This window comes from Lissotriton helveticus, chromosome 1_1 (assembly GCF_964261635.1).
Source record: "Lissotriton helveticus chromosome 1_1, aLisHel1.1, whole genome shotgun sequence".
In the NCBI taxonomy this organism is placed as follows: domain Eukaryota; kingdom Metazoa; phylum Chordata; class Amphibia; order Caudata; family Salamandridae; genus Lissotriton; species Lissotriton helveticus.
Genome location: NC_136057.1, coordinates 261,484,580 through 261,506,650, shown reverse-complemented (window position 1 = coordinate 261,506,650; position 22,071 = coordinate 261,484,580). Strand labels below are relative to the sequence as shown.

Below are 22,071 nucleotides of genomic sequence, written 5' to 3'. Positions count from 1 at the left end.
CTGTGGGATCGTAACCCCCATATATCTCATTACTTTTTTTTAACAACTTCCCCTGCCTCTAAATTCCAGGACATAATTTCTGTCTTGCTTTTATTTATGTCATATCCCGATACTTTCCCCAAATCAGGTGTTACTATCGTAATCCGACTCAAGGTGTTTTGGAGATTGGTTGTCTAGATAAGAACATCGTCTGCATATAAAATCAATCAATCAATCATGTAACTTGTAAAGCGCAGTACATACCCGTGAGGGTTACAAGGCGCTGGGGGGGGGGGGGTGCTGCTGCTATTGGTCAAAGAGCCAGGTCTTGAGTTGTCTCCTGAAGGTCAGCAGGTCTTCGGTTTGCTGCAGACAGAGCGGGAGGGTGTTCAAGGTCCTGGTGGTGCAATGGGAGTAGGATCTGCTCTGGAAGTAGTTCTCCGGATGCATAGGACCATGGCCAGGGCGTGGTCGGCGGAGCAGAGTTTCCTGTTGGGCACGTAGAAGGAGAGTCGACTGTTCAGATAGGCTGGACCGGTTTTGTGGAGTGCCATGTGTGTGCGGATCAGGAGCTTGAAGGAGATTCTTTTGTCGACGGAGAGCCAGTGCTGGTTCCTCAGGTGGGGGGTGATGTGGTCGCGGGGTGGGACGTCGAGGAACAGGCGTGCAGAGGCATTCTAGATTCTCTGTAGACTGCTGAAGAGCTTGGACGAGGCTGCGGCGTAGAGGGCGTTTCCGTAGTCGAGTCTGCTGCTGACTAGGGCCTGGGTGACTGTTTTCCTGGTGTTTGTCGGGATCCATCTGTAGATCTTGCAGAGCATACGGAGGGTGTGGAAACAGGTGGAGGTGACCGCGTTGGCTTGTCTGGTCATGGAGAGTTTCGAGTCGAGGATGACTCCCAGGTTGCGTGCGTGGTCGGTGGGGGCTGGGGGGGACCCCAGTGACATGGGCCACCAAGAGCCGTCCCAAGCAGAGGGGTTGGACCCGAGGATGAGGATTTCTATTTTGTCTGTGTTCAGTTTGAGGCGGCTGTCCTCCATCTAGTCTGCGACCAACTTCATTCCCTGGTGGAGGTTGGATTTGGCAGTGCGGGGTCCTTGGGGAGGGAGAGGATCAGGTCATCTGCGTATGAGATTATGTTGAGGTCGTGCTGTGGAGCCATGTAGACGTTGAACAGTGTCTGGCTGAGGGAAGATCCTTGAGGGACGCCGCAGATGATCTCGGAGTCATCGGAACGGGGGGAGGCGGACTCTCTGAGTTCTGCCAGAGAAGAAGGAGGTGGTCCAGTCCAGGCCTTGTCTCGGATTCCTGCGTCGTGGAGGCGTGTGCGTAGTGTGTGATGGCAGACGGTGTCGAAGGCGGCGGAGAGGTCCAGGAAGATGAGGGCCGCCATCTCGCCGTTGTCTAGAATGATCCTGATGTCATCTGTGGCGGCGATGAGGGCGGTCTCAGTGCTGTGGTTGCTGCGGAAACCTGATTGGGACGGGTCCAGGATGTTGTTGACTTCGAGGTGGCGGGTGAGCCGGGTATTTACTATCTTCTCAATGACCTTGGCTGGGAACGGAAGCAGGGAGATGGGACGGAAGTTCTTGAGGTCGCTCGGATCCGCCTTGGGTTTCTTCAGTAGGGCGTTGATCTCTGCGTGCTTCCAGTTCCCAGGGAAGGTGACGGTCTCGAAGGAGAGGTTGATGATTTTGTGCAGGTGGGGTGCGATGGAATTGCTGGCTTTGTTGAACATGTGGTGTGGGAGAGGGTCGGATGGGGAACAGGAGTGGATTGTTCCCATGGTCTTGATTGTGTCCTCGATGCTCACATTGGCCCAGGTTGTCAGGGTGTCGTGGGGTTCGGTGCGGTGTGGTCGGCATGGGTCGTCCGGGGTCTGAAGCTGTCATGGATGTTGGTGATCTTCCGATGAAAGAAGGTGGCGAGGGAGTCGCACAGGGCTTGCGATGGTGGGATGTCGTTGGAGCTGGGGTTGGAGAGTTCCTTCACGATGGTGAAGAGCTCCTTGCGGTTGTGTGCGTGTTTGTCAAGGGGGTTCTTTTGGCGGTCCTGATGAGGAGGTGGTGGTTGCGGATGGCACAAAAGGGGGTGGTGATGGACGGAGCATCTGAACCAATCAAACACTCACACCCAGTCAACAGATCTGTGTTTAATCCATCACCATTCCTTAGCCCACTCTGCCACTCCAGTTCAGACATGGCCATATGCAAATCAGTCTGACCCTGTGCCTCATGGGAACATTCCAGCCCGAACTAACAAGCCATGCCTTCCCTGGCCCGGAAAAAAGCTTCCGAGGACCGGTTTCTGGCATTTCAGGCGTCTTCAGCCCGGCTTGCTTGAATCCAGTGGCAAAGAGAGCAAGGGACTCACGTCTGAGCATACCCTGCCAACTTATGGCGAACACAGTGGTACAAAAGGGGGTGATGATAGACGGAGCATCTGAACCAATCAAACACTCACACCCAGTCAACAGATCTGGGTTTAATCCATCACCATTCTTTAGCCCACTCTGCCACCCCAGTTAAGACATGGCCATATGCAAATCAGTCTGACCCTGTGCCTCATGGAAACAGTCCAGACCGAACTGCCAAGCCATGCCTTCCCTGGACCGGAAACAAGCTTCCGAGGACCGGTTTCTGGCATTTCAGCCATCTTCAGCCCGGCTTGCTTGAATCCAGTGGCAAAGTGAGCAAGGGACTCACGTCTGAGCATACCCTGCCACTGTATGGCGAAAAAAGTGGTACAAAAGGGGGTGGTGATGGACAGAGCATCTCAACCAATCAAACACTCACACCCAGTCAACAGATCTGGGTTTAATCCATCACCATTCTTTAGCCCACTCCGCCACCCCAGTTCAGACATGGCCATATGCAAATCAGTCTGACCTTGTGCCTCATGGGAACAGTCCAATCCGAAATGCCAAGCCATGCCTTCTCTGGACCGGAAACAAGCTTCCGAGGACCGGTTTCTGGCATTTCAGCCATCTTCAGCCCGGCTTGCTTGAATCCAGTGGCAAAGTGAGCAAGGGACTCACGTCTGAGCATACCCTGCCAACTTATGGCGAACAAAGTGGTACAAAAGGGGGTGGTGATGGACGGAGCATCTGAACCAATCAAACACTCACACCCAGTCAACATATCTGGCTTTAATCCATCACCATTCTTTAGCCCACTCTGCCACCCCAGTTCAGACATGGCCATACGCAAATCAGTCTGACCGTGTGCTTCATGGGAACAGTCCAGCCCGAACTGCCAAGCCATGCCTTCCCTGGACCGGAACGAAGCTTCCGAGGACCGGTTTCTGGCATTTCAGCCGTCTTCAGCCCGGCTTGCTTGAATCCAGTGCCAAAGTGAGAAAGGGACTCACGTCTGAGCATACCCTGCCATCTTATGGCGAACAAAGTGGTACAAAAGTGGGTAGTAATGTACGGAGCATCAGAACCAATCAAACACTCACACCCAGTCTACAGATCTGGGTTTAATCCATCACCATTCTTTAGCCCACTCTGCCACCCCAGTTCAGACATGGCTATATGCAAATCAGTCTGACCCTGTGCCTCATGGAAACAGTCCAGCCCGAACTGCAAAGCCATGCCTTCCCTGGACCGGAAACAAGCTTCCGGATGCGGTTGCGGGTGGCGTCTTTGTGGGCAGTGCGGCTGTCTGGCGTCTTGTCGCTGTGCCATGTTTTCCAGTTTCCGGCAGGTGCGTTTTGAGTCAAGGAGTTCCGGGGTGAAGCAGCTGACTCTTCTGCTGGTGTTTCGCCTGGTGGGGTTTTTCTGGGGGGCGACGGTGTTGGCACAGTCGTTCATCCAGCGTTTGAGGGTGAGTGCACCTTCATCTGGGTTGGTGGGGTTCGTCAGAGGTTTGAGTGTGAGGCTTGTCTGTAGTTGTTCTTCAGTGACTTTGCCCCAGCAGCGGCAGGGGGTCTGTAGTGTGCGGTTGTGTGTGAGAGGTTTTTGGAAGGAGAAGTGGATACAGTGGTGGTTTGTCCAGGTGAGTTCGGAGGCGTGACTGAAGGTGACGTGGGGGCTTGAGGAGAAGATGGCATTTAGCATGTGGCCGGCGCTGTGGGTCGGCATCGTGACGAGCTGTTTCAGTCCGAGGTTGGTGAGATTATCGATCAGGGTGGAGGAGTTGCAGTCGTTGTTGTTCTCCAGGTGAAAGTTCTTGGTCTCCGAGGAGGATGTAGTCAGTGGAGGTCAGCGCGTGCGTGCTGATGAGGTCGTCGATGGAGTCGCAGAATCAAGGCCGGGGTCCTGGTGGTCTGTAGACGAGGGTGTCTCTTAGGGTGGTCTTGGGGTCCATGTGGATCTGGAAGTGCATGTGTTTGTTGGTGCTGAGGGTGTCGTTGGGGTTTGTTGATGCCCTGATGGTGTTTTTGTGGACAATGGCGAATCCTCCTCCGACCCTGTTAGTTTCGGTCTCTGCAGGTGATCTTGTACCCGTCTGGTATGGCTATGGCAATGTCTGGCGAGGGGGTTTTGTTCATCCAGGTCTCGGTCAGGAAGGCAACAGCCGGTGATGTGGTGTTAAGTAGGTCCCAGAGTTCGACGGCGTGTTTGTGTGCGGAGTGGGTGTTGATCAGGATGCATCTAAGCTGGTTGGGTTCCGGCTTGGCAGGCGTCTTGACGCTTTCGAGGTAGGAGAAGCGGCAGTTCCGGCAGGTGAAGGAGCCGTGGGTGCACTTCGGGGCGGCCTTGCAGCAGGTGTGGGTTCTTCCTGGGTTGAGAGCGACAAGGGTGCTGGCGTCATAACGGAGGTGGTCCTCGTGGCTGGTGCGAGGGCCAGGGATTCTGGCGCTAGGTGCGGTCCAGGTGCGGATGGGCGCAGACGGGCTTGCCTTAGGCGCTCCTTCGGCCACCACATGTGGGAAGGTGTGGAGGGAGGAGCAGCTGGGAGGCGGAAGGCGAGGGACGGGTGAAAAAATGGGCACGGATGGGGCGGGCCGAAGGGGAGGCAGTGGCGGGTACGGGTAAAGAGACCGGCGCGGGCGCAGAAGAGAAAAGGGGACAAAATCAAGGGGAAGAGAGGCACAAGTTAGCACAGGGGTACAAAGAACAGCGAGGGGTACAGAATAAAAGGAGGCACAGAATCAGATCGGCGAGCGGGGGGCAGGGGGCACAGACAGTTACAAAGCAGGCACAAAGCAACAGGCAGCAAGTGAAGCGTAAGAACTATGGGTGAAAACGAGAGTCTAAGGGATAGTAGTTAACAACCAGCTAAACTCCATACCCCAAATTCAGATACATATATAACACAGGGGAGAAAAGCAGTCAGTTAAGTCAAACTAAAATTCTAGAAGTTCAGAAGGAGTGTTCAACACAGACAGACAATTTGCCCAGCACTTGGCATGAGTATGAGTTCCATCAACCCACCAATTCGGCGGAGTCTCATCATCTGGAAAACGAAAGGGTAGAGTCTGTACAAGCAGTGGGGCCCAAAGACTGGCAAACTTGGGTACCAGACTTCTTCTTCTCTGCTATAGAACTGTTCAATCTATCAGCCAGTCCCTTAGCAAAAATCTTATAATCACAATTTAATAAAGATATCGGCGGATACGAATCACAGTTAGTTGGACATTTGTCGGGCTTCAAAATTAGACAAATATTCGTCTCATTCCATCAGGCCGGCATTTCTGCCCCGTTCATGAAAAAGTCATTACAAATTTCTGAAAGAATGGGTTTTAATGGATTAGCCAGAGCTTTATAAACTTCAAGGGGTAAGCCATCAGGGCCTGGGGCTTTTCCTTTCTTTACTTGTCTTAATACTAATTTAATTCCCCCTTTCTTAATTTCCTGAATCAAGAGCCTGCTCTTTTCCTCTGTAAGGAGCTTTCTTGAACCCTGATCCAACCAAGCTCCAACTACATCCTGAGAGGGATTTTGATCTTCCCGGTACACCCTACTGTAATACTTATGAAAGGCCTGCTCAATCTCCTCATCATTGCTAGTAAGGACCTCTGTGCTATCCACTTCGACCTGGTCGATTCTATTCCTCATCTGTTCTTTTTTAGCCTTACAAGCCAACAACTTGCTCGGCCTTCACTGTATTCAAAGTGAGCCAGCTTGCTTGCGTCCCATTTTTTTCTCACCCGTTCATGTAAAATTGTTGCCAAGCTAGATTTTACTATCTGCAATTTTTGTAGTAAGTTCTCCCTGGCTTCTTCATCTATCATAGGGTCGATTAGGTCTTTCTCTAAAATCCGAAGCTGTTCCTCTGCTGCTGACAACTCCTCATAGTAACAAGATGTATTCTTGTTCAAATGATGCTGCATATTGCCCTGCCAAACTTAGGGGAAAAAGGCGCTGCCCATGGAAAGTACCATGTGTTTGCAAGTAGATGGTTCCCTAGAATTCCCCCCAAAAATTGTTAGTGCAAATTCAGCTAGATGCAGTATGAATGCCCTCGGGGTGCAGTATGCCCAATCCTGTATATACAGGAGTTCTTCTATTACTTAGAGAGATTTGATGTCCAGCCCTATGAAGAGTACCCTTGTGGAGAAGCGTGGCTCGGTGGTTAGAGGCGGCAGACCCGGAAGCTGAGATCGGCCGTGGACCAGGGTTCGATTCCCCGCCTCGGCGGGTCTCGGGATCAAAAATTCCACGGACTCGACAATTCTCGCTCCGGTGCCTACTCGACTTATGGGGTCACACTCTGCGACTCTGGGCAATAGCTTGCTTAATCTCCACTACGGCCCCTCGCGGCGGGATGCCTGGCTTTCACCTTGTGGATACCCTGCCGGGGTATCTCACAGGGGAATACCAGGACGGGTTCCCTAAGCAAGCGCCTTGATACCTTTGGGTGATACGTGCGCTATATAAGTCGCAATACATTTACATTTACATTTACATATCTCTGACAATATTCAGTATGTCTCTAGTGTCCTTTACATATGCGTCCGTCTTTTGTACCAGTAGTTTGATGAAAAGATTGAAGAATTGCAGTAAGGGTTCCAAAATAGATCAAATTCCAGATACTATCGGTCTGCCCAGTGTTTTTTGTGTGTACCCTATGTAGTGTATACAAATAGGGGGTAATTGGATTTTGGATACGAATGAATAGGCCTTTTTTTCTGAGATCTAATCATTGTTTACTGCTTCCTCCACTAAAGTAGCTATTTCTGTGTTTCTTTCTGGGGTAGGGTACCGAAGTGGAATGATATCATTTCTACTGTCTAGTAGGCTGTCTTGGACTGAATGACTATGGCCCCTCTCTTTTGTCCACTGGGTTTATCATTAAATCAGTTTTTGTCTCAATTGTTCCAGTGCCTCCTTTTCCTCTCTGGTCAATTGCCTAATCACCTGGAAAGGGACTGGTCACACTCATTAGTCCAGGTTCAGCCTCAATGAACTTTAAAACTGGTTGATTAAGATATATGTGTGTATTTCTTCAAGTTAGAAGAATATATAAAACTGAACACTCTATGATTCTTACGCCATTTATCAGCATTGTATCTAATTTTATTCTTACTGTATTTCTAAAATGACTTAAATACTTAAACATGATAAATCCATCCACCAACTTCTCTGTGGGCTTATATTTACATGCTGGTTCTCAAAAAGGTGTTGAAACACCTGCATGGGCCTATATATTTTTGTTGGTTTTCAAAAAGGTATTGGAACACCTGCAAGTACTTGCATACTTCTGATCAATTATTTCCCGTTCTGGTAGATGTAGAAACAACTTGCTGTAAGAATAACAGCTCTTAGCAGGATTTTTATTATTTTCACCAATGGTACATCAATTACTGGAAACATACCGTTTAATCATCAGAACAATTTCCAATATTGTGTTAATGTGTGGAAGTTGAAATTACTAAAAATAGCAAGCCAGGGAAATTATAATGTATCTGTTATTCAGCAGCTGCCAAGGAACCAAGTGCAAATGTGACCCCGCTCAAAATACAGACGTTAACATGGTTTTTTATAGATGACAATACTTATTGAACAAATGATACACAGCTAATGAGAGCCAGTTCCTTGGTGAAACAGTAGGGTTGCATCTGCTATTTTATGCAGTCATTATTCAGAATAGAGTGATTAGACGTATGGGCATTGATTTATTAAATCAGCTAGTGAAGCATAGCAATAGCTTGCCAAGAACACTTGTGACTTGTTTATTTCTCGAAGCCTTGCAGTTACAGCAAAAGTACATACAGTTCAAGTTCCCTTAGAGGCCAAAAGACCTGTGCACCTTCTGAAAGCTTGCTCCAATTGAGTTTCACATAATGATACCAGAGATGACATGGATTCCACATTCCTGCCTCTGACACTCAATAGTGTCACTTAAACAAGTTCAATGGCCATCATTTGTCTTGTTTCCTGTTCAATTGGAAGCTCTGCTCTGTGTTTCCTTGGCCTACAAATTTTAGTTGGGATCCATTTTGGCACTGCCATTATTATGCACAGAATTGCAAAGATACAACGTCCCATCATTAATGCTTCCAATATCCATGTTCTTCATTCGCCCATCCAGACAGCCATGGAATCCCATATTCTTCCTTTCTGTATATTTCCTTCTTCCTAGCAAATGGATCTTTTTTATTATCTGTTTAATGTTGCACTTGTTGTCCAGTAGGTAAGCACAACATTTGTTGCCCTCTACCTGACATATTCTGACTTTCTTGGCATTTGGAATTCTAATGCCATATTGTTCTGTATAAGTACAAACCCTCAATGTAGTCATGTTATCTGTGATATTTCCTAGGTCAGCTGGGGTGTCATCCAACAAGTCCTCTATGAATCTTACCATGTTAATTATCCTATGACTATTCTGTGACATCCCTACTGGTGGTGTTATTGTTCCTAAGCCTTCAAGTATGGTAGTAACCCAATTGGTCATTCCCCTTGCCTCATCATTCCCTTGCTTGCTCTAGACAAATTATCTCAGGCAAATGACCATGGCACATCCTGAGCCTTATAAAATATAGGTTTCAAGTTTCACCCCAACCCCTGGGTAGATGGGGTGGGTCAGAGGGAAAGCACACTTGGCACACTTACTATTCTCCCTAATGGATTGTGGGAGAGCCTCCATTATCACAGGTAGCCACATCATGAAGTATGAAAACCAATTTCATCTTCTTTATTTTTGTCGAATGATATATAGTAGTTGAATCCTATGCCAACAATCACAATGCCATACATCATTTCATTCACCCCTCCCCCATGCCTTGAAGCTTAGCAGGAGAAATCAAAATAGTGCAGGAAGTGCATAAGCAGCTGAAGCTTGATCCAGTACACACAAATAGATTCCTATAGTTCACTATGAAGATCTTTTAACATTAACTCAAATACATTATGCACACCCTAAATATACTACCATCATTGAAATGGAAAATAGGTTGTTTAAGAAATGAGGCAAGGAAAGCACTACAGACATGTGAGTTCACTATCTTTGTTGTCATCTTTCAAATCTGGAACTAATGTGCTAAGAAGCATTAATTCTTTTATTTATAATGAAAGTTCTTGGGCATTAAGATATTGAATAGCTTTCCTGAACGTTCATTTTTCGGCGACAGCCTGTTGAAAGTGAGATAATAGTTTTGATAATTCCCATGAGTACAACTGGTTTGCACTAAAATGTAACACATCAAAAGGCCACTGATGCACATCAGGCATGTTCTGATCTCTAAAGTTTCTTTGTAACTACACACCTGAGACCCTAATGTAGTAGTCATAGAGACCATGTAACAGAGAAGACTTTTCATCTGCACAGTCACGGGAGAGGAGCCAAAGTTCAGCAAGTTGTTCTGTGGAACTCAAATTGTTAATCAGGTAATTTATCTAATCCATTTTAATTCCAGTGCACCCTTTTCAACTCCTAAACAAACTTAGGGCCATATTATCAAGAAAGGGCGATACATTATCGCCGCTTTTATCGACAGGAAATTGCAGGTAAAGCGGCGATAATGGGCTTGATAATATGCCCTTGTGAATTCCCATAGAAGCCCATGTTAACACCAAAACCCGGGCTTCTATGAGACAATCAGGTGCAGAGGCCATCATGGTGAATGGGAAAGAAGGATCATCATATTTCTTTTTTTTATTTAAAAAAAAAAATCTTTATTTATCATTTTGTGTGCAATCATACACTATGATTTTTAATAGCACCAGTTACAACTTAAACATAGAGCAAACTCTTTGATGTGATGGAGAAGGGCATATCCGTATAGTTAAGATTTGGAGCGAGAAGCAAGTGGGAGTTATGGTAGAACTACAACCTTAATCGCATTGTGTATATTGTGTGTATTTTACATTTGAATTCATACAAAGTTCCCAATCTTGTAATCTATCAAGGGGAGTAAACCCTTCTATGTTATTGGTTGTTCAGCAAAATGTCCCCGTCGGGGGGTCACACAAACCTTTCACTCATCACTCAGGTTACCTTCGCCTTGCGTATGATCCATTCCTTTCTGAGCATTATCAACAGTGTCTGCCTTACTATACAAGTACGCTTGGTATGGCCCCCATATGTCGCATGGCCTGCTGCGGGCCAGTGTCAGAGCATTGAAGGTGCCCACTTGAGAGTTACAAAAGGTCATGTGCGTTTGCCATTTCAACAGCATCGGTAATGGGCCCTTCATCCAACGCATGGCATTTCTCCTTCTTCCCATTAGGAGGCCTAATGCTACCAGGCACCTACATTTTTGGGGTATCTCGCAATCGAAGCCTAGTAATGCCACCATTGGCGATTCTGGATGTGTCAGTCGCACTCTCTCCGGGAGTGTGTTCGTCCCGGGGCCAGACCAAGCCAGATGACTATATTCACCACCCTCACTGCCACATCTCGGACATCTAGCATTGTTTCGTAGACCATATTTAAATAATCATGCTTCGGCCTGGTCACCCCCACGCTCCTGTGCCTGCTGCCGCTGCCGCAGCCCCAGCCTCCCGAGGGCCGCCGAGCCCACACCAGCTTTTCCCGCCGCCCCAGCCTCCCGAGGGCCGCCGAGCCCACACCAGCTTTTCCCGCCGCCCCAGCCCGTGGCCCCGCCCCCCCGACAGCCGATTGGCTCGCGCTCCCGCCTCCCCGCAGACCCTCCCGACCGGCTCCCTTCTTAAGGGGAGCCAGAGCAAGATCCAGGGAGTGACCACAGCGCCTTCGGCCTGGTCACCCCCACGCTCCTGTGCCTGCTGCCGCTGCCGCAGCCCCAGCCTCCCGAGGGCCGCCGAGCCCACACCAGCTTTTCCCGCCACCCCAGCCTCCCGAGGGCCGCCGAGCCCACACCAGCTTTTCCCGCCGCCCCAGCCCGTGGCCCCGCCCCCCCGACAGCCGATTGGCTCGCGCTCCCGCCTCCCCGCAGACCCTCCCGACCGGCTCCCTTCTTATGACGTCCCCAGAGCGACCGCGCAGCGGACGCGCGCAGCGGGAGCACCGATTGAGCGCCGAAGGTGCGCCAAAGGTAAGCCCGTCTACGCCCGTCCGTGCCTGGACGGCGCCCAGCGCCAGGACTCCTGGCCCCCGCAGACCCCAGCCCACCCGCCGGACGTACGACGCCGCCACCCTCAATGCACTCGACGCCGGCCGAACCCCTGGATGCTACCGAGCCACCCCGAGACGCACCCACGGACCCTTCATCTGCCAGTCCTGCAAGTTCTCCTGCACCCGGACTTGCACTGCACCAGCGTCCACCAAGCAGAACACCAGCAGCAACCACCTGAAGTGCATCCTGCTCAACACCCGCTCCGTCCACAGACACGCCGTCGAGCTCTGGAACCTGCTCGACACCACAGACCCAGACATCGCCTTCCTCACGGAAACCTGGATGAACGCCTCCTCAGCGCCCGACATCGCCATCGCCATCCCGGACGGCTACAAGATCATCCGGAGAGACCGCGTCAACCAGACAGGAGGAGGCATCGCCATCATTCACAGGAACACCATCCGCATCACGACCAACACCGACGACACCATCGCACCCGCCGAACACCTGCACTTCCAGATCCACGTCAACCCCAAGACCACCCTCAGAGGCACCCTCATCTACAGACCCCCGGGACCACGCACACAATTCAGCGAGGACATCGCCAACTTCATCAGCCCGCTCGCCCTCCCCTTAGCCGACTACATCCTCCTCGGGGACCTCAACTTCCACCTGGAGAACAACGACGACCGCAACACCACCACCCTGCTGGAAAACCTCGCAAACCTGGGACTCAAGCAGCTGGTGACCGCCCCCACCCACCTCGCCGGACACACACTCGACGCCGTCTTCTCATCCAGCAAAGACATCGCTTTCAGCCACGCCACAGGACTCCACTGGACGGACCACAGCTGCATCCACTTCACCTTCAGAAGAACGACGACCCACCACCACCAGCAACAGGTTGCCCGAAGAAGCTGGAACAAGATCACAGCCAACCAGCTCGCCGCTTCCCTGAGTCAGCACCCTCCCGCCAGCTCAGCGAACCCCAGCCAGGCCACCAACAACCTCACGAAGTGGATCAGCAACTGCGCAGACGAACTCGCCCCTCTGAGGACCCCGCCCAGCAGACCCGGCAGCAAGAAAGCCCCATGGTTCACCGACGAACTCAAGAGCTCCAAGAAGAACTGCAGAGCCCTCGAGAAAGTCTGGAGAAGGGAACCAACACCGGACAACATGACCACCCTCAAGCTTGCCACCCGGATGCACCACCAACTGATCCGCGCCACCAAGAAAACTGCATTCAAGGACAGACTGGACAACAACGCACACAACTGCAAGGAACTCTTCAACATCGTGAAAGAGCTCTCCAACCCCAACGCCGGAAACAACGACATCACCCCATCGCAAGACCTCTGCAACTCCCTCGCCTCCTACTTCCACAACAAGATCGCGGACACAACGACCGCAGCAACGCCGCCCACCACCACCCTCCGCGCCTGGACTCCGATCAGCACCGATGACACCGTCCGCATGATGAACTCCATCCACTCCGGATCTCCGACCGACCCCTGCCCTCACCACGTCTTCAACAAGGCCGACGCTGTCATCGCACCCCACCTGCGGGACATCATCAACACCTCCTTCGACACCGCCACCTTCCCGGAGAGCTGGAAGCACGCCGAACTCAGCGCTCTACTAAAGAAACCAACAGCGGACCCCACCGAACTCAAGAACTACCGCCCCATCTCGCTCCTCCCGTTTCCAGCCAAAGTCATCGAGAAGACCGTCAACAAACAGCTGGCCGCCTTCCTCGAGACGAATGGATCCCTCGACCCCTCACAGTCTGGCTTCCGAGCCAACCACAGCACCGAGACTGCCCTCATCGCTGCCAACGATGACATCCGAGCCCTGATGGACAACGGAGAAACAGCGGCCCTCATCCTCCTATACCTCTCCGCAGCATTAAACACTGTCTGCCACCACACCCTAGTGCAGCGCCTCAGCAACGTCGGAATTCAGGAGAAGGCACTGGAATGGATCGTCTCCTTCCTCGACGGAAGAACACAGAGAGTCCGCCTACCACCGTACAAGTCAGAGGCCACAGAAGTCATCTGCGGCGTCCCTCAAGGATCCTCGCTGAGCCCCACCCTCTTCAACGTCTACATGAGCCCCCTCGCGCCCATCGCACGCCAACACAACCTGAACATCATCTCCTACGCCGATGACACCCAGCTGATCCTCTCCCTGACCAACGACCCCGCCGCTTCCAGAGCCAACCTTCACGAAGGGATGAAAGATGTAGCCGAGTGGATGACGACCAGCCGCCTGAAACTGAACTCAGACAAGACGGAAGTCCTCATCCTGGGCTCCTCGCCCTCCGCCTGGGATGACTCCTGCTGGCCCCCCGCCCTGGGCACCGCACCCACACCGACAGACCACGCACGCAACCTGGGCTTCATCCTGGACTCCTCCCTCTCCATGACCAGACAAGTCAACGCCGTCTCCTCGTCATGCTTCAACATCCTGCGCATGCTACGGAAGATCTTCCGGTGGATCCCCACCGAGACCAGGAAGACGGTCACCCAGGCCCTCGTCTGGACTACGGCAACGCCCTCTACGCCGGAACCACCGCCAAGCTCCAGAAGAGACTCCAGCGGATCCAGAACGCCTCAGCCAGACTCATCCTCGACATCCCCCGACGCAGCCACATCTCCGGACATCTGAGAGACCTGCACTGGCTCCCCGTCAACAAGAGAATCACCTTCCGTCTCCTCACCCACGCACACAAAGCCCTACACGATCAAGGCCCGAGCTACCTCAACAACCGCATCAACTTCTATGCTCCCAAACGCCACCTCCGATCAGCCAGTCACGCCCTCGCCGCCGTCCCCCTCATCCGAAGAACGACAACAGGAGGAAGGTCCTTCTCCCACCTAGCCGCCAAGACCTGGAACTCCCTCCCTCCCGACCTGCGCCTGACCCAAGACCACCTCTCCTTCAGGAAGAAGCTCAAGACCTGGATGTTCGAGCAGTAGCAGCACCCCCCCCCCTAGCGCCTTGAGACCCTCCGGGTAAGTAGTGCGCTCTATAAATGTCCTTGATTGATTGATTGATTGATTGATATAATATCCACAGTTAAGGTATTTAAAATGGACTGGTCGGTGCCTACCATTTTGTGATATTTTTTTTAGTGATCAAGCAACAATATGTCTATTGTTTATCTATTATTACTATGCCAACATCATAATGCTAGTCCTGTCGTGTTTTTGTGCTTAACAGGGTAGTCGTTTGCCTCATAAGTTTGTAAAGTGATGAAATTCCCCGGCGAGGGGTTTTTGTCTCAAGTAAGTGTGTCAGTGGAGCTATGTCCGGCGGTTCTGACATATCAGGCTCAAGTAGTGTGTGCAGTGAATACCATGCCCAAGGTAATTATATATTCTGACTTGTGTTATAACAGGTATTAAAGCGTGGGTCCGTTCCCAAGTGTTAAGAACCCCATCTACAAAGAAGTCTCCCATATTATGTATTTTCAGTCAGCGGCCTCTCTCTCCAAATATAAGTGAGGGAGGTCTGGTGGACCATGTATTCGATGGTGCACATGCATATGCTGCGTAGCTCTATAATATATCTCCCCCAGACATATAGAATATTAGTGTTTTTTTCCAAGTCTCCACTTTGCGTAGAAATGGGGTTAAATTTGGTTTGGGGTCACGTACATACAATAACGTGTCATCTGCATATGCAGTGATTATCAAATTGTAGTTTGGGAATCTAATCACGCCGTTGTGCAAGGTATTCGTGCAGAACGCCAGCTAATAGTTCTGCGACTAGGACATATAGAAGCAGCGAGAAGTGGGCATCCATGCCTCGTACCTCTTGTGATCGGTAAAGGAGCAGATAGCATCCCGTTCATGTGCACCTGAGCCGTCGGATTTGAGCAATGGCTCAGGATTAGTTTCATGTAAATATCACCCAGACCAACCCACTGCAGCACCACCAGCATGCAGGGCCATTCAACTGAAGCAACCACTTTTTTAGCGTCTAAAAATACTGCTGCGGCGCGGACTCCCGGGTCTATTTGAGAAACTGTGACAAAGAGAGTGTGGAGGTTGCTGGTTATTTAGTGCCCAGGAACGAACCCAAACTGTCAGTTCTTATATTGAGGGGCAAACCTGTTCGCTAATATTTTGGTGTCTGTATTCAGCCGGGATAGTTGTCTGTAAAATAAGCACTGCTCGGGGGACTTGCCTGGCTTTAGTATTTCTATTACCAGTGGGTACCGCATAGTTGGGGGCATGTCTCTGGCCATTGCTTCAAATTGACAAGCCATGTGGGGGATGTGCTTGTCTTGTAATGCTTTATTTTAGGCCACAGTAAAGCCTTCTGATCTAGGTGCCTTCTCGCTGGGCATGTCTTTAAATCTGACAGCTATCTCTGTTGGCTGAAATGGAGCCATCAGTCTTTCCCTGTGGGCGTTAGTTAACCACTTCATGGCAATATAGGATAAATATTCAAAGGTGACTTTATCTTTTTGTGTAGCGAGCAATGTGTATAACTCATTGCCTAATTACGATGGTGGAAGGACTTCAATCTGTCCGCTGTCATTTTGTATTTGGCACCGTTTGCCTACAAGGTGGTGGTCCCACAATTCAAATTACAATGCGACCGCCGCCACAAGACAAAACAGACACCCCACACATATCCCTGCACTATGTGGCAGGCACCACAGTGCAGGGATATGTAGGTGGCATTATGGGTGCCCCCCAGGTCCTGTGTCAGTTGACTAGGGGCTGAGGGGGGCCTGCTAGAGGCCCCCAAGTCCCTATCCACTAGCCTTTTAATGGCGGGCTCACCGCCATAAAAGGGCCAGCAGAAAGGAACATTGAATGCCTATGGTGGTGCCTGGTGGGCACAGCCACCATTTTAGGCAATACTCTGCCTCCGATGGGCCGACGGGCTCCATAAGCCCATTGGATCTGTTGCGGTCAGTCTTTCTGACCTCCACACACCATCCAAATGTGGCATGCTATAAAGGTGGTTCAGATGGCGAGAGACTGCCACCAAAAGACTGTCAGTGGTGGTCTCTCGGCCATCGTAATAAGGGCCTCATTGTAGTATATACGAAATCTATATACCACTTGTGCAGCCCCAGGTCTGGGCTTTCCCCCCTCATCATATATCATTGGCTCTTCATTTTCTCCCCTGTTAGGTCAGATCAGTTTAACGAGTTTGAAGCTTAGCTTTTCTCCCTCCCCATATATTCTGGCCATAGCATACTTGCCTAAGTGTATTAACTCATTTTGATCTAATTAGATATATTCTTCTAGTTTAACCTTATTTCTGCATTCGAATCAGGGTGCTAGGTCCCGCAAGTGATGACTGTTCAAGTTCCCTCAGTTCCTTTTCTAGCTTCTGCATCCAGTTTCGGATTGACTGTGGTACTCCAGAATGTTTAGAGAATGCAATACCTCAAATGTGGGCTTTAAAGGCCTCCCAAAGAGTGGATAATCGAGGGACACTGTCTGTGTGAATACTGAAATATTCATCAACAGCCTGGGGGCTACTATACCACCAGGTGATGACTAACCGAATGGCGTCAGCTATTGCCATTATAGCACAGGAGGATGCTGAGGGTTTCCTCAGGAGTCATCAAGATCTGTCTAGTTCAGAGGATAGTATACAGTTAAAGTCCCCACCCCAAATTTGAGGTATGTGTCTATACTGTGCAATTGTGTTGTGTAGTAAATAATACAACTGCAGATCATCAAAGTTGGGCCCATAAAAGCCTATAAATAATGTCTGAAAGTGCCCCTTGCTACAGTGACAATCACATATCTCCCCTACAAATCTGTGTGTATCTTACTTAGTCAGATGCAAGAGCCACGTTGGGACCACACCAGTACCCCACGAGAGTGTGACGTGAACCCTGCTGGAAGACGTTCCCCCTTCATCCTGCATAGTGAAAGTAGTCCTGTTTGAGGGGACAAATGTGTTTTTTTGGAGTATAGCTACATCCTTTTGGTGTTGTTGTAAGTATAGTAACACTTTGCAAATTTTATGTGTACCTTCCTGCACATAAACAATCTTTAATGGCTATTTGTTACTTCTGTGTTTGCTGCATTCATCAGGATACATAGATGTAGCAAATTGATATTATTTGAGGATTGTTTCCAGGACCTGATGGGTACCACTTTGGGCTTAGAGCACACTCCAGCCGAACCCAGCAGCAGGGTCAAGGGCAAGTCCAGTTGGTACTGGTCATCTGGGCAGTTGCATAGAGAGAGTTCTCTAGAAGCTGTATCTTAAATAGGAGGTTAGCCAACTGAACCTTGTATTGTATTGTATTTTTATTTTTATAAAGCGCAACTTACACTCCAGGGAGCATCTTGGCGCTGATCATTCGAGTCACAAAGAGATGGACCTCAGACAGCAAAGGGGATCTCAGTTAAAGAAACATCCTATATGTCTGGAAAGGGGAATTAAATTAGAGAAAGACAAAAGGTGTCAGTGTTTTTGAAGATCCATGTTTTGAGCTCTTTTCGAAAGAGATTCTCTGACGGGATCTGACGCAGCTGAAGTGGAAGTTTGTTCCAGGCTCTTGCTCCTAGTACTCCAAGGGATTTTCCTCCTTTTGTAGTGAGTCTGAATTTGGGAGTGACTAGTAGGTTAAGGTTGGAGGATCGAAGTGCATGAGGGGGTGCATACCTCCCAAATCTTTTGGACAGATAGGTGGGACAAATTGGTGGTAGGCCCTAAAAGTGATCACTAAGATTTTGAATAGTACCCTCTTGTGAATGGGTAGCCAGTGCAGTATCTTGAGTGCTGCTGAGGCAGAAGATTTTCTAGGCCATCTCAGCACAAGACGGGCGGTGGCGTTCTGGACAATCTGCAATTTATGCAGTGTAGCTTTGCTGGAACCTGCATAAAGACTGTTGCAGTAGTCCAGACGAGATGTGATAAGAGCCACCGCTACCATTTTTCTGGCTGTTAGGGGGAGGAGGTCAAAAAACCTTCTGAGGCCTTTAATTATATTAAAACAGGATCCTGCCACCGTACCTGCTTGTTGTCTGAAAGATAGTGCCTCATCGAACCGTATCCCAAGGTTACGGGCAGTTGAGATGGTATTAGGGGGGACTTCCGCATCCTGAGGCCACCAATCTTTGGGAGAGAAAAGATTTTTTGGGCCAAAAGGGAGAATTTCAGTCTTGCCTGAATTGCATTTGAGATGGTGATTTCTCATCCATTCAAAAGTTGCGGACAGACAGTCTCTCAGGTTTTCCTCTGCCTTGGTGGTGTTGTTATCCAGGATGAGGATGAGCTGAGCATCATCAGCATAGGACACTGTGCTGATGTGGAAGGATGAAATCAGCTCTATCAGAGGGGTCATGTAAAGATTAAAAAGTATTGGACTCAGGCTGGAGCCCTGTGGTACCCCTGTTGTTAATGCTTTTTCATCTGAGCAGTGGCTTCCTAGTATTGTTACTTGCTTCCTATGGCTAAGGAAATTTTTCAGCCATTCGAGAGCAGTTCCTGCTATTTCTGATTCTACTAGTCGGCCAATTAACACGGGGTATGAGACCGTATCAAAGGCCGCTGATAAATCCAGCAGAACCAGGACAGCCTTTTTTCCTTGATCCATTGCTGTCTTAAGTGTTTCCACCGTGTGAAGCAGTGCTGACTCCGTGGAGTGTTTAGCTCTAAAACCTGCTTGATTGGGATGTAGGATGTCGTTATCCTCCAAGTACCTGGTCAGTTGTTTGTTTACTGCTGCTTCCGTAAGTTTGAAGAGGAGTGGGAGCAGTGAGATAGGGCGGAGGTTAGAGAGTGTGGTGGGATCAGCTAAGGTTTTTTTTTGTAAAGGTTTTACAGCGGCTAATTTCCATGTAGATGGAATGGCTGCAGTGGCCAAAGAGGAATTGATGATAGCATTGATGCTTGGATTTACAGTGTCCACTAGAGTCTGTAGCAATAGAGGGGGGCAAGGATCAAAAGGGGAACCTGACTTGCTGGCGAGAATGGCCTGGCGGGTTTCATCCAGACTGACCGGAGAGAAAAAATTTAGTTTGATTTTGTTATTCGTTAAGTTAATGTTTTCGACAGAAACAGACTTTGGAGGGTCAGGGAAGTCTTTGGTAAGGTTAAGTATTTTCTGTTCGAAATAGTTTGCTATGGAGTTACATAGCGGAAGTGATGGCGGGATCTCTTGTCTGAGGAATCTGGGGTTCATGAAGTCATTGACTATTTTAAAAATGTCTTTCTGTTTGTTTTTTGAGAGGTTGATGGCTTCTAAGAAGTACTCTTTTTTTGCGTCTTTTATCATTATATGATATTGTCTCCTAGACGTTTTGTAAATGGTGAGTTCATCAGTTTGATAAGTACGTCGCCATTTCTTTTCCAAGGCTCTAACCTCATTATGTTTTCCTTTTAGAGGAAGAGAGAACCAGGGGGCGGACTTTTTATTCCGCTTTTTACTCATTTTTTCCATGTCAGCTGGTCCACAGAAATCTGTGACCCAATTACAGAAAGTATTGTAGTCAGTTTCAGTGTCACCAGTCAGAGATGGTTTGGTTTCTTCGGCAATAATGAGCAAATTAGGGGAGTTTTTTATTTTATTCCAGTCTCTCTTTATCTGGATATCAATTTTCCCATTTACTATTTTGGCCCTTCTCTTATTAGTAGTTAGATTGAAAGGGACCAACCAATGATCCGTCCAGGTTTGAGTCTGAGGGGATTCGACTGTCAGCGTTTTATTATTAGTACAGATACAGTCTAGAATATGACCAGCTTTGTGTGTGGGTTCATTGGTCAGTATTGTGAGTCACAAGATGTTGGTTAGGTCTCTGAGCCAGATTGCATTAGGGTCATTAGTTTTGTCGAGGTGAAGATTTAGGTCGCCTAGTACTGTAAAATTGGCGAATTTAAGAGTTAGATGCTGAGTATTTCCTCAAAGCTTTCTAAAAAATCTTTCTGAGGCCCAGGTGGTCGATAAATTAGGACACCAGCGAATGTGTTTTCCTCATTTATTTGAATACAGAACTCCATGCTTTTTGCCCCCTTTATATCTGTAAGTTCAAATATAGTGCACTTGATGGAGTCCCGATGAATAATGGCCAAACCACCCCCTCTTTGTTCTTGCCTGTCAACCCTCTGTATGAGATATCCTTCGGGGACTGTTTGGGCTATTACTGGGTTGCACCAGGCTTTAAGCCATGTTTCTGTTATGAAGAGCATGTCGAGGTCTGTCTCCGTCACTAGGTCGTAAATATGTGCACCGTTCTTGCACACTGACCTGGCGTTAATCAGGCCTCCTCGCAGGGGGATCTCCCGTTCCCTGTTTGGTAGCCATTTCTCTGGATTAAGTTGGATTCTGCATGTATGGCAGCATATTTGCCCTAGCCACTTGTCGACGGCAATGCGTTGATGGCAGTTTGTAGTCTTATGGTTAAGGGAAAGAATCTTTTCCCTAGTAAGAGTAGGTGTTAGAGTATTACCTGCCGTGGTTTGGACATTGTAACTGGCCCCGGGCCCGGCCGCGGCACAGACGGGCACAGACGGGCTTGCCTTAGGCGCCCCCGCTGCGCCCATCCGCTGCGCGTCCGAAAAAAGCACATGATTTATAGGGATACCGCGGCGTCTTGAGAGGGCGTGGCCTCGTCAAGGGGGCGTGTCCGTGTTTCGTGGCGTTAATGTCAGGGAATGCTTTGGCGTTTGTTTTTTGCCCGGCCCAGCGATAAGATCCGCTGCGCGGAAGTTTCCAAAAGAATGAGGAAGGTAGGAATGAATCGAGGTGTTTAAAAACAATCAAAGTAAATAGTGACACTCAAATTTTTAAATGCGCTATGCTAGCTCCCGGCTTTCCGCCTCAGGAGACACGAATGATACCAGCGTCGCTTATAATCAGCGGCGCCTAAATAGTATGCTTGAATGGGCGTGGCCTCGTCAAGGGGGCGTGTCCGTGTTTCGTGGCGGTGATGTCAGGGAATGCTTTAGCGTTTGTTTTTTGCCCGGCCCAGCGATAAGATCCGCTGCGCGGGAGTTTACAAAAGAATGAGGAAGGTAGGAATGAATCGAGGTGAACCTTAGATTCACTGCTGATATCCCGGGTACTTCCTATACATTCTTCAGACATCAGTGTACTCCTTCTAATCCACACAGGTCTAGAGATGGTCTAAGGAAAGGTCTGTAGAGTCATTGCTTTGGTATGGCAGAGACAGCTTTGCTACAGTCAAAAACAACTTTTTCACTGCTAGGAAATGTAAAACATTAAATATACATGTACTACCTTGTTAATACAATGTGCCTCACCTATCAGGTATTTAAGGCCTACCTTAGTGGTAACTTCTAACTACCAAAAATGATGGTTTTAGTGCTGTCAAAAAGTTTATTTTGCAAGGCTGAAATAGAAGTTTAAAACATTATACGTACGCTGCAGGGGCAGCTTGGAGACTGGTTTTACAATGCTACTTTAGAGGGTGACACAAGAAATGCTGAAGCCCCCTGATAATATTGAACTCAGAGTCCCTGGGTACCATATACCAGGGATATACATGTAAACTAAAGGTGTCAATAAGGTATAGCATTTGTATCATGTTTAGAGAGAGGAGCAGAAGCGCTTTACCACTGGTTAGCAGGAATAACGTGAACAACGGTCTATTGCCCACAAAATAGAGTTCAGCAACAGAAGGCAAAATCATGGAGTGATCCTAGAGAAAGGGCACATTT

The 22,071-nt window shown here is 49.1% G+C and overlaps 1 protein-coding gene across 1 annotated transcript in view; it reads left to right on the top strand.

The window, feature by feature from the left end:
• LOC144769223 (echinoidin-like) overlaps window positions 1-22,071 on the top strand; it is a 213,835-nt gene that overhangs the window by 97,033 nt on the left and 94,731 nt on the right. The gene's annotated exons all lie outside the window — the stretch shown is intronic.